The following is a 12,086-nucleotide window of genomic DNA, read 5'->3' as shown; positions in this document are numbered from 1 at the left end:
TGAGCAACAGAAACAATTGTCGAGAATATAAAGTTCCAGTATATGCGGCACTTCCCATTCTCGACAATTGACTCGATTTCCCTAGGAGCATTTAGAGGAGCGGTATTAAGGTTAATAATAATAAAGGTCGTTCCCGCGTGAGTTGGACAACTAGATAGTATGTAAGCTAAATGCTCGGGGTGTGCATAGCACGCCCTGCAGCTCTCATCAGGAATGCCTTGGTTCAAAATGTGGCGACGGTATGTTAAGGTGGAAATGACACCGTCTTGGCATTCAAAAATGAAACCCTCTGTACCAGACTTCAATCCGGGCGGTTTAAGGAAAGCAAACGTTAGGTCACAAGACATTGACTGATCCTTCACATTTCTGTGGAAGATACCGTGCATCCTCTTATCGAGGTGCTGTTCACGAAAATTTTTCTCCTGTGCTTTCTTAATCCGGGCTTTCAGGAGTGCGTACTCGAGATAGATAAGATTTGATGCATTTTGCTCACCCCTAATACTGAAGTCAAGTCCGAGTGTTTCAGCAGCCTTCTCTGCTGCTTTGTACAGATACGCTCCTTTGCCCACTTCTTCGTCATTCCTGACCATTTTAAGACGAGGGTCTCTTCCATTTGCAACTCTATGTGCTGTACCCAGAATAATTCTGTTGTGAAGACATTCAAGACTCAATATTCCGCGACCACCTTGACGGCGTGAGATGTACAGTCGCGGAACGGAAGACTTAAGATGAATGCTTTTGTTATTGTGCATAACCTTTCTTGTCCCGATATCAAGGGATTGAGCTCGTTCTTCGTTCATGGAACTACTCCAAATGAATAGAGTACTACCGGGACGGCAAGCATGTTCGTTGCAGATACTTTGTTCCTCGCCGACAGTTCGGAAGACCAACTCTGTCGGATGAGACGTTTATATCTGCTTCGGAGAGTATCCTTTACAGATGTCACATCTTGAATGCGGCTCTGTGGCATGCCCATAAGTCTCTCCAGCGCAAGGGTGTCATATAGCGCTTCTATCAACGAGCTCAGGGTCTTCAGGGATGCCATTCAGATTTCCTCGCTTCAAATAAACCTTGGCGCATTTGTCTAACCCAAATTCCATTCCAATTTCCTTAGTATATCGTTCGACAATCCCTAGAGCTAGATGTAGTTGCTCTTTGTTTTTAGCATAGATCTTAAGATCGTCCATGTAAAATACATGAGTGGCCGTGTTAAATAGAAAGACAAATTTTCGAAAAATAGTTAAATTTTCAACCAAAAACGATTTTTGTTTGACTTTTTAGCATCGAAATAAGGTAAACCGTCCATTAATGATACAATGTAAGAAGTATGTCCAATACTTGGACAATAATAAATATCTTTCAACAAAATAGTTCAAATTTTAACCAGAACAGATTTTTCAGTCAATAAATTTTTCAACCAAATAATAAAATTTGTAACCAAAAAATAATTTGAATTGTTTCAATACTTTTTTCAATTTATGTATTAACTTGAATTAAGATAATTCTAAATTTCATTTTTTAAATTTATTTTATTAAATTGTAATGCATACTTAATAATTTTATTAAAAAATTAATTTTATGAGTTATTATTAAATTACTTACCAGAGCAATTGGCAAAATTTGAGGTTAGAATTAGAGTAAATTATAAGTAATTTGTGCCATTTTGTTTTGATAAATTCCATTGGATGTTCCTTGTCCCAGTATTGGCTTCTTTGATGTCCCATTTAAAGATATGCCCCAAAATTCGTGTCCCACTAATGGGCGATCTGACTAGCCTAGAAAATATCAATTTATATTAATTAATTATGAAATTAATAATGTATTTTTTGCTCTCATCGATCAAATAATATCTTAGCCTCTTATTATAACGGGGTTTGTACAAAAAGTTCCAATTCCCCATTTTTAAATTGTGTTGATGTGGGCAGGCTTTTCCTAACTGTCCCAGTAATGGCCAGTTTACCCAAGTGGAAAAATTATATAGTTTATTTATAGTGTGAAGTTTTACATATAATACGTCACACTATAAATAAACTATACATAATATTTCCGCCTGGGTACCTTATGCGATTCAGAAAATAAGTCAATTTTGTGTGAAACTAGTGGAATTTTCAACACAAAAATTCAATTTTCAACCAGAAAGAATGTCTACTCAACAAAATTGATAAATTTTTAAAAAAATAATCAAATTTATAACTAAAAAGGTAATATTGTGTAAGAAGCCACTGCAAAAAAATAAATAAATACAAGGCAAATAAATCAATAACAAGAATATGATCTAGAATCTTTTATAAACGAAATAAAATAATTTTAAATTAAAATTGAAAAAATTTCCAATTTATTCTGCTTGAAAGTTTCCTAACAAATAAAAATCCATAACTTAAAAAAATTGCTGTTAGGCAGGTTCGCTTTTACTCGCCAGGTTTGGTTAGCGTTTGATGTTCCGAAAAATTATGTTCGAGAATTTAAAAAACTGCTTTTTTAATCAGACGTTTCGACTCATATGGGAGGCCTCTTCAGTGAGTTAGTCCTCTATACATAAGTCGAAACGTCTGATTAAAAGAAAAAAAAACAGTATTTTGATAACTGACCCTACAGCCCATACACATAAAGACCAATTATTTGAACACCAAAGGGTCAATACAAATCCCGGCCATGAATTTTTATAATTTAATTAATATTTTTTACCCAGGTTAAATTTTCAATGAAGGTACCTTAAATCATTATAGATAAAAAATATAAATGACATTAAATTTTACCTATTAAGAATCTGTGTTGTATATGATATATGCATATATCTTTCAGCAAGATGAATTACGTATGTCGCTTCTGCAGCTACAGTACTCCTTTTCTAAAAGATCATCTGAGTCACCATAGATACCACAGAAATTTAAGTGATAACTATCACTGTGGTTACAATGGTTGCACAGAATATTTTCATACTCCCGCATCTCTACGGATGCACCTCATTAGAATACATAATGTACTGGTTAAGCAAGCAAAAGTAGAATCTCAGTCTTATAGTATTGCGAATGAATTTTGTAAGTTTTGTTGTAACGTTGCAACTTGTAAGAAAGAACAAGATGATTATCAGCTTTTACTAAAACACTAAAAGGTTCACATTTTCGCGGGTATGTCCATACAATGTCCTTTTCCCACTTGTAGTTCTAAAGGAAAATACAGCACAGTTAATTCCTTTACCGGTCACTTATCTAAGTAGCACCGAAAGGTTGAAATAAACGTTCCCTTAGCTGCTTCAAATATAATCGAGGAATGTAATATGGAAGAGGTCCAGGACTACTACGATATATCGTCCTCTTCAGAAGTGGAAAGAGTGCATTTTTATCTCTGGAGACAATCTGGGCAGTCATGCATTAAGTGGTTTCGTGGAAAACTTCAGTACATCCAAGTTCTTCTGCAGGTATTGTCTCATTGAAAGAAGAAATAATAATGAAACAGCGTGTCTTCATGTTGACACCGATGGACTTGGAGTGGATGCTGCGGTTAATAACCCGGGTGATGAGCAGGTCGAGGATGGCGGCGAGGAGAAAGAGATGGGAAACGCAGAAGAAGGTATCAGCGAGTGTAGTTCTATTTCTTCCGACTCAAGTGACTCATCTCATAATGAGTCAAGCAGTGACGAATCAGATGATGAAAGGGCAGAAAATGCGTATTTCGCTGGACCGTTCTAAAAAAGGACTGTTGAATCAAATGAGAAGACACTAAAAGATATCATTCCAGGGAGTAATAACCAGGGTATAAAGTTTGATTCCTTATTTAATGTGCTTCAATATTATTATGTATGCTTGCCTGGGCTTGGTCTATGCTGTGGTCATGATCTTTTAGAAGCGTAGTTGCTAAGGATGTTCCACTTTTTACGAAACATTTCATTGACAAGCGGTGGTTTACGCATTCAGATTTGAATTACAGAATTGAAAATTTTCAGTATTCAACAAGCGATAAAAGAGATAAGCCAGTAAGATTGCCAGATAAATGCACAAAATTAACTGGTGGAGCATGGCATAACTGGACTTTTCTGAGGCTGTATCCCCTTCTCATTGGAGATAAAATAAAAGACAGGGATGATGAAGTTTGAATTTTGGCTTTCAAAGTTATCGGAAATCGTGGAGATAATTTTCGCTCCAGAGATTCATAAATCTTCAGTTGCTTACCTTCAGGTGCTAATTAACTAATATATAATCTCTGGGGATTCTTTATTTCCTGACGTCAACTTGTTGCCAAAGCATCACTTCCAAACTCACTACCCAATGCTCATTATAGAATTCGGAACTCTTTTGAGGGTTTGCACTTTTCGTTTTGAAAGTAAACATACTTTCTTTAAGAGATTTACGAGAGTCCTCTGAAATTTTAAGAATGTAACATTGTCACTTTCGGAAAAACACGAATTATTCCAAAGTTTACTGAGGCAAAGTAGTGCCTTGCGTAAAAATCACAAAGTAGAAAATGAAAGTCCTTTACATGCAAATTTGTATTGTGATGCTATACAATTAGTATTGCGTCAAAAGAATCGCTACTACAACACTATGGAGTGCATTAGAGCTGTGATTAAAGGCACTTCTTATAATAAAGGCGATGTAGTAGTTATAAGGCAAGAACACTATCAATTCAATATTGATATGGAAGAATTTAAATGATAGTGTATGACTGTACGCGAAATTTTCTTTTCTCCTGGAAGTATTAGAGACATATTTTAAACCACATTTTCGCGTTTATGTGCTAGGATCAGTCCTTAGTTATGAATATGTCTCTGTAGAGGAACTTGTTGCGTATGAACCACTCCACATATACACCATCAATACTGCACCACAGATGCGGTTAAAACATGCATTAATTACGTATGAAATGTGATCAGAGATGAACATATTCTGTTCTGTCACTGATTTTACTACTGGAAGAAAATAAGAAAAATCTCCCAGAAATGTATTTACGTTTCTCCAAAAAATGTGAAAGGTGGGAAATTTGATACATTTCTTTGCTTTCCTCCTGTCTGCGCTCCCCTCACTCATTCTGAAGTAGCTTCTGATATGAGATATTGACCACCTTTTCTTTCTTTTCTGCCTGCATAGATATTTAAGCGGTGAAGTAAAATGCGGAAAAATCTTTGTATAGGAATTTTGATTTTTTGTTGATTTACGTTCTTTTTTCAGGTTCAGCATGACGTTATTAACGATAATGGGGTTAAACAGAGAGAAGAAGACTTTACTTTTCGCTGACACGATTGAAGTAGTTATTACAGAAGCACGACGGAAGCTTCAACTGCCCGAAAAACAGTATAGAGTAAGATATTCAGACTTCCTTTTTCAAACTTATTTTTCTCTAAATGTTTTATCAAAATTTGCAATACATTTTTCACGCTGGATTATTTTTCAGATTGTTTTAGAAGCAAATGGGGCACTTGTAGACGAGGATCACTTTATTCCTCATCTTCCTGTTTAGACAGAACTAATGATTCTCAGCAGTGATGAAGAGTGTGTTTCAAAAGAAGACATGCGTGCAAGGCGAGGGGAGTTCGTTTCAATTTTGGAAAATGAATATCAGCAGCCTGAAAGGGTTTCAAGTAGCAACAACTCATCTCAGAGAAGTGAAGGTAATTTCTCTTTAGCTACCTCATATGGAAATAAGAATTCTCTTTCCTAATTTTCATATAATTAACTTTTCTTTTTTTTCTGTTTCACTTAGCTGTACCTCCAACCTCTATATTAGTTTCCGGAAGGAGAGCTCCGATCTATTTTCCTTAGGAAAAATTGCCTGATACAATGACTGGGACGTTGGAGATGAATGAAAAACTGTCAGATGTTCAGAAGAAGGACTTGCAACAAATTCCTGGTCTGCACATGGTTGGAACTTTGAAAGAGTACAAGAGAACTACGGTGTGTGCTCTTGTGAAGAACTTGTTAGCTCAATATTCGGAGGCACTGATGATAACTGATGCTGATGCAGATCCACTGAGTGACGGGTCTCAGGCCTTTATAACCAGACTGAACGATTATGTTAGCTACAAGAAACCAGCCAATGAGAAAACCCCAAAGAAGAGGAGGTAGTCTTTGGATGAAAGCCCCGACGAGGTATCTTCTTCTAGAATTGTAGACCACGATGAATATGGCTGTGTGGCGTACCAAGTACCTCTTCCGGAAGGCGAAACCAAAGAGTCTCAACAGATTAAACGTAAAGAGATGATTGAAATGAAGGATAGTGAGGACGATTCCAAAATTCGAAACTTAATAGACGAGACATACGCAACGCAAAGAACAGATATGATTAACAGGAAGGGATCCACAGACAGTCAGCAGTTCCTTGCTCATGCATCTGTGCTTTTTGGGAGAGACGTCAAAGAAATTTGGGATGACAAAATATCATCTAAAGGTCCGGCCTTGTTCTCTGTCTTCGATAATGAACAGCAAAGGCATAATCCAGTACGTGAGCAAAAGAAAGCAGTGAGAACAAAGATGAGGGAGGTTTTCCAGCGAGCAAAAATTGGTTCGGAAAACCTACGATGAAACATTCCTCAACTGTTAGCCCTGTTCGAACTGCTACCTCTGTATTTTCTCGAGGAATCGAATACCCTGTTTTCGCTTCTTCCTGTGAGTACTTTTTGTATACACTTATTAATAATGATTCTAGTGTGGAAACGAATGCAGTTTTATAACTACATGGTTCTAACCAATTTTACTTTTCATAGGATACAGCCTCAGACGATGAAGCTATGCTCAGTGCAGAAAACAGATCGACCCATGCTTATTGTGAAAGGTTAGTTTTCCATGCACATAAGATATCCAGAAATTGTTGCAGACATATCTACCAATTGCACGGTATTTTCCTTAGGTTAAAATTTATTTCTGTTTACAGGGAATTCTCTATATGATGAAGCGGCCACTAGCATAGTTTTTGCTGAGGGACAGGAAATCATCAGGCCCAGGAACGTACGTGTAGCCATATACAATGGCTACACGTACGGAGTAAATTTCAAGTCATTGGAATTCATCCAATAGTAAGTTTATTACAAAAAATTATGACATCTTAGCTTACTTATTTGAATTTGTCTCGTACGTAAAATTAATTATTTTAAACTTAACTCAGCATAAAGCTGGGAAAGGGATAGGGTGCGACAGAATTTACTCTCTCTTTTTCAGATCGAAAAAATGCCATTTTAAATACGAAATTTAATTTGTCTGATTTTTCATTGTATTTTTAAACTTTTCTGTATTTTTTTGTAATTTTATATTTTTTTGTAAATTTATATTCATGAATTGACCAAAATGTAAACTTTAGTTTGTCTATTATGTAAAACGGGAAGCAAAGTACTCGTGAAATGAGCACCATATAAATATTAATACAAATAAAGTGAAAACACTCGAGATCAAATTCACAGCTATTTAAATTGTTTCAGCGTCTTCCAAAAAATTAATGCTTCTTTAGGACACAAGAGAGCGAAAAATGAGAAAAGGCACGTTCACACAGTGAATGCGCAGGTCCAGAAATGAATGAACAAGATGGAGGAGAAGGAAGGAAATTAGAATTCCGAATTACTGCTGCCCAACGCACAACATTTCTCTGGAGCTGGAATTTGGCATGCACAGACAAAAAAATCTTGAGGCGAACGAGTGAATCAAGAATATATTAGGCTCAAAGAAAGTGTCCGTTTTGATTAGGTAAAACGTTTAGTTAGAAGAGATAAACATTTAGTTACTTTATGTAAATTGTTCTCGTTAATCAGTAAATTAGACAAAGTTGCTGAGTTCGAGAGTTTATTATTTTCGAAAGATTATGTATAATTTTATTATCTTTAGAATAGAAAAAATTTCATTGTTATAGTGATATATTAACTTACAGTAGGCAATTTTTCGCCTGGTATTGCGAAAATTAATTTCCCTGAAATCCGTATAATGCATTTGGAGGTCAAGTTTGTTGTTTTTATCGCGTTTCTTGTTATTTCAATATAGTTGTCGCCCACAGTCGAAACACTTGTAAATTATTATTACCGCATCACAAACTCTACTTAATATTAACATTTGCACACATTTTAAATGGTAAAAAGCATTTAATTGTCCAAAGTAAATATGAATTGTCACTGCTCCCGGTTAGACCGTCGTCATTATTTACACATTTTTTGCATGCTACAGGGCAACGAGTACAAGTAGAAATGGAGGTAGGGAATAGAATAACAAGAGAAGAGGTGGATAAGGCGATAAATAGATTAAAAAGGAACAAGGCTACATGAGAAGATGGTACGGAGAACGAAGCGTTGAAGTATGGAGCAGAAGGGTCAAGGAAGGGCTGTGGCTACAAAATATATGCAGAAATTTTAAGAAAAAGGCTAGAGAGTCAGTTAGAGGAAAGAGACAGTGTTCCACGCAATCAGAAGGGTTTTAGAAAAGGGATGGGAACCATAGATAACATTTACGTACTGAACTACTTGGTTACCAGAAATCTAGGGAGAAAGAGAAGAAATTAATCGCGTTATTCGTGAACTTTAAAGCAGATTTTGATTCAGTAAACAGAAAAGTGTTATGACAGGCAATGAAAGAGAGGGAAATATAATGGAGGCTGGTGGAGAGGATAAAGTAAATTTTCATTGAAACCAGGATTAGGGTAAAAATAGGAAAGGAAAAAGGAGAGGTATTCTGGATAGAGATAGGTCTAAGGCAAGGATTCTCTTTGAGTTCGCTACTGTTTAATTTGCTGTTAGCAGACCTAGAGGAGAAGCTAAAGAAGAAAGAAAAAGGGGGGACGATATTCGGTAACAGCAAAATATACTCTCTAGATTATAAGAAGACGTAGTTCTGTTAGTAGACGACAAGAAGGGGGTGAATCTAACTATGAGAATTTTTGAAGAGTATGTTCTCTTACTCAGGTTTTAGGTTTGACACAGGAGGGGGAAACGAGCCGCAGATGAAGAAAAGAATTTAATGTGCGAGTAAAGTAATGGGCCAAGTATGGGGCATAGGAAAGAGAAGGTTCAACGACGATTATAGAATGAGAGTCTAGTTGTTTGATGCGTTGGTTTGGGCGGTGTTGTGTCACAGAGTGGAGATATGGGTATGGAAGGAACATAGGAAAGTAGAGATAATTCATGAGTGATTTCTAAGGTGGGTAATGGGAATAAATGTTAAGAGAAGAGTTAGAAAGGGAAAAAATGGTTACTAAACAAATTGAGAGAGAGTCTGGAGGTTTGAAGAGAAGCTAAAAAGGGGATATGGAAGCAGAATAACTGAAGCATGTTTTAGCGAAATTCGGAACAATGAGGGGACAGGAAATTTCTGAAATTCAAAATGGGAGTAAGAAAGGGGAAAAATGAGAAGGTTTTGTAGAGAACGAGAAGAGGTTATGGAGCGACAGGACATAGAGTTAGAGCTATTAGTTAAACAAGGAGAAGAGAGATGGACAAATATTATAGATTCGAGGTATAATCGTTGGTATATGATGGTCAAAGGGTTGACGGAACCAGAATATCTGCAAAAAAATAAAAAAGGAAGAAAAATGTAGTAGGGTGATACGGTTTAGAATGGGAGGAGTGTCAGCTTATAGATATTAAATATATGAAGAGGAGAATCTATGTCGAGTATGTGAATACGAATGGGAGTCATGAGCACATGTTTTAGAGAGGTGGACAGGAGAGGCAGATGGGCAGTTGAGTGTGGATGAGTGGGTAAGATGGAATTTGCATGGGAATGGACAGGGAGTGATGTGGCTGAAGAAATTGGAAGAAGTAATGGAACGCAAGGGAATAGGGAAGAGCCAAAGGGTTGATCCTGAAAAAGGAAATTAAAAAGCCAAAGTTAAATTCAAAATCGTGGAAAATGTTCGTTTTTTATGGTGAGAGGAAACGGAAGCCCTGGAAGATCGCTCATTACTAGAATGATTAGTATTATTTTTTGTTATTATTATTTAATTTTATTTTTAAGTAAGGCAAAACATTAAAAGATAAGCAGCCGATAACTTAGATTAAGGATGGAATGTAAATTTCATGTACAGGTAGCGGAGACACTCAAAACCTTAAAAGGGAGAGATTAAATATACATACAAGTAATAGATATTTGGACCCTAAAATGGAAAATTAAATTTTAAACAAATTTATGTGAATTTTAATTAGAATACTTTTATCCTCGAGTATTGGTATTCTCTTAATTAATTAATTAATTATTAGTTAAACAATGATAATAAATTATATTAATCTATCAGATATTTAACAACTAAAAGTGTAAAAATAAAATATCAAAAAATAAGTTGTTTAATAAATTGATTTTTTTTTAAATGAATAATATACATAAACTTATATAAATTAAACTCTTTATAACAAGTGAAATATAAAAAATAATGAACTGTTATCATTGTTACACTTTATCCTACTACTCTTATAAATATATTACTTATTTTTTCAGAATTATAAATATTGAAAAACTTCGGAATAAAATCTAAATTCCTAAGAAACGTAAAGGGGTAAACGTAGAACAGGTGAAAAATGTACAAAAGTGGAAGCCTGGGTCTCACTGCCAGAGTGCAAAGTGAGTGGCTGATGCTCCGACCACTAACCAGTAATTCCCTGAGAATAATAAAGGGGCAAATGCAGAGTCAGCTTGGACATTGACATTTGACGAGTTTATGAACTCTGATGAATTTTTTTTAGCTAAAAGCACCAACATTTTTGAATGCTATGTGTTCGCTCAATTATTATTGTAAAAATCTGAAAAAGTACATACGAGTTTGTTCACTATGAAGATTCATTTTTTAACCAATTCCAGTTTTTAATCAATTCAATTTTTGAAATTATTTGATTTCTTAGACCATTTTATTTCCTAATCAATTTCATTTTTTTTAACTATTTTATTTCTTCAAGAATTTTCTTTTTTAATTAATCACTTTTTTTTAGCAATTTTATCAGTTTTTAAAATTCTATTATTCTTTTAAATTAAATTTTTGAATATATTTCTTTTTTTCTGAAATTTAATTTCTTAAACTATTTTATTTTATAAATAAATTTATTTAAAAAAAAATTAATTTGATAAACAATTTACTTTTTTAAATATTTTATTTTTTACACTTTTTTTAATACCTGATAGATTAATATAATTTATTATCATTGTTTAACTAATAATTAATTAATTAAGAGAATATCAATACTCGATGATGAAAGTATTCTAATTGAAATTCACATAGATTTGTTTAAAATTTAATTTTCAATTTTATGGTCCAAATGTCTATTACTTTTATTTCCCTTCAAGAAATAATGCAATAATAGTATAACTTTGGGTATACCAGACTCTAACAGTTTCATTGAAGCTATAGTTTAAGGTGCTCAAGCGGATTCGGAATGGTGCGCCGCGATGCCCCGCCCATCATCGTTTAGTTATTTATGGACTCTCTCCGCGTTTTAGGGACGAATATCTTCTTTTTTTGGCTAATTATCTTATTGATATTAGGCTTCAAAATGATCCATTTTTAAATGATCATTTCTTGATCATGGACCAAAATCATCTCCTGAAAATCAAAATTTTCGGTCTTCTCAGTCAAAACCCATCATTTTTGTAGTTAAGAAAAGATCTGCCCTGATAAGTTTTTTAATTAACACACTTTTTTGGGGCAAAAAAAACTGCAGCCATCGAGCGACCATCCAAGCACATACACATGTATATATTAAGAAGTACACCCGGTAATAAGCGTAGAATAGAGAAAAATTAATATTTTCAGATTTTAGCGCAAAAGTGAAGATTATTCTATTATTTTGAATGCGCGATTTTTCCATCTGTCAAAAATGCCACAATAAGAATAAGAAACGCACCTCACAGAGATATTTTTTATTCCTCAGAAGTGGCCATATTTTTATTTTATTTAATTCTTTCTAATAAGTTCACAAAATTAGTGTAATAAGTTGTTTCAATTCCTTCATTCGGAATGTAAATTCTAAAATTTTAATTCTCACCAATTCAACTAAGCCTTTCTAGAGTTAAAATTATTTAAATTCACACATTTGCATAGATTTCTTTATTGCAGTTTTTAAGACGTTTAAATAAATAATTAAAGTATAAACAAATATAAATTTTAATATTTTTCGAATTTATACGTTATAAAAA

The 12,086-nt window shown here is 34.4% G+C and overlaps 1 long non-coding RNA gene across 1 annotated transcript; it reads left to right on the top strand.

Moving 5' to 3' along the window:
* Positions 1 to 5,180: 5,180 nt before the first annotated feature.
* LOC117167806 lies at positions 5,181 to 7,947 on the top strand. Its single transcript, XR_004466432.1, has 6 exons — positions 5,181 to 5,295; positions 5,389 to 5,605; positions 5,698 to 6,599; positions 6,698 to 6,765; positions 6,865 to 7,006; positions 7,406 to 7,947. It is a non-coding gene; the product is annotated as an uncharacterized LOC117167806 (long non-coding RNA).
* The last annotated feature ends 4,139 nt before the right edge of the window (positions 7,948 to 12,086 follow it).

Source organism: Belonocnema kinseyi, chromosome 2 (assembly GCF_010883055.1).
Source record: "Belonocnema kinseyi isolate 2016_QV_RU_SX_M_011 chromosome 2, B_treatae_v1, whole genome shotgun sequence".
Lineage (NCBI taxonomy): Eukaryota > Metazoa > Arthropoda > Insecta > Hymenoptera > Cynipidae > Belonocnema > Belonocnema kinseyi.
The sequence above is the reverse complement of the archived record's forward strand: the minus strand, read 5'-3'. Positions and strand labels throughout refer to the sequence as shown.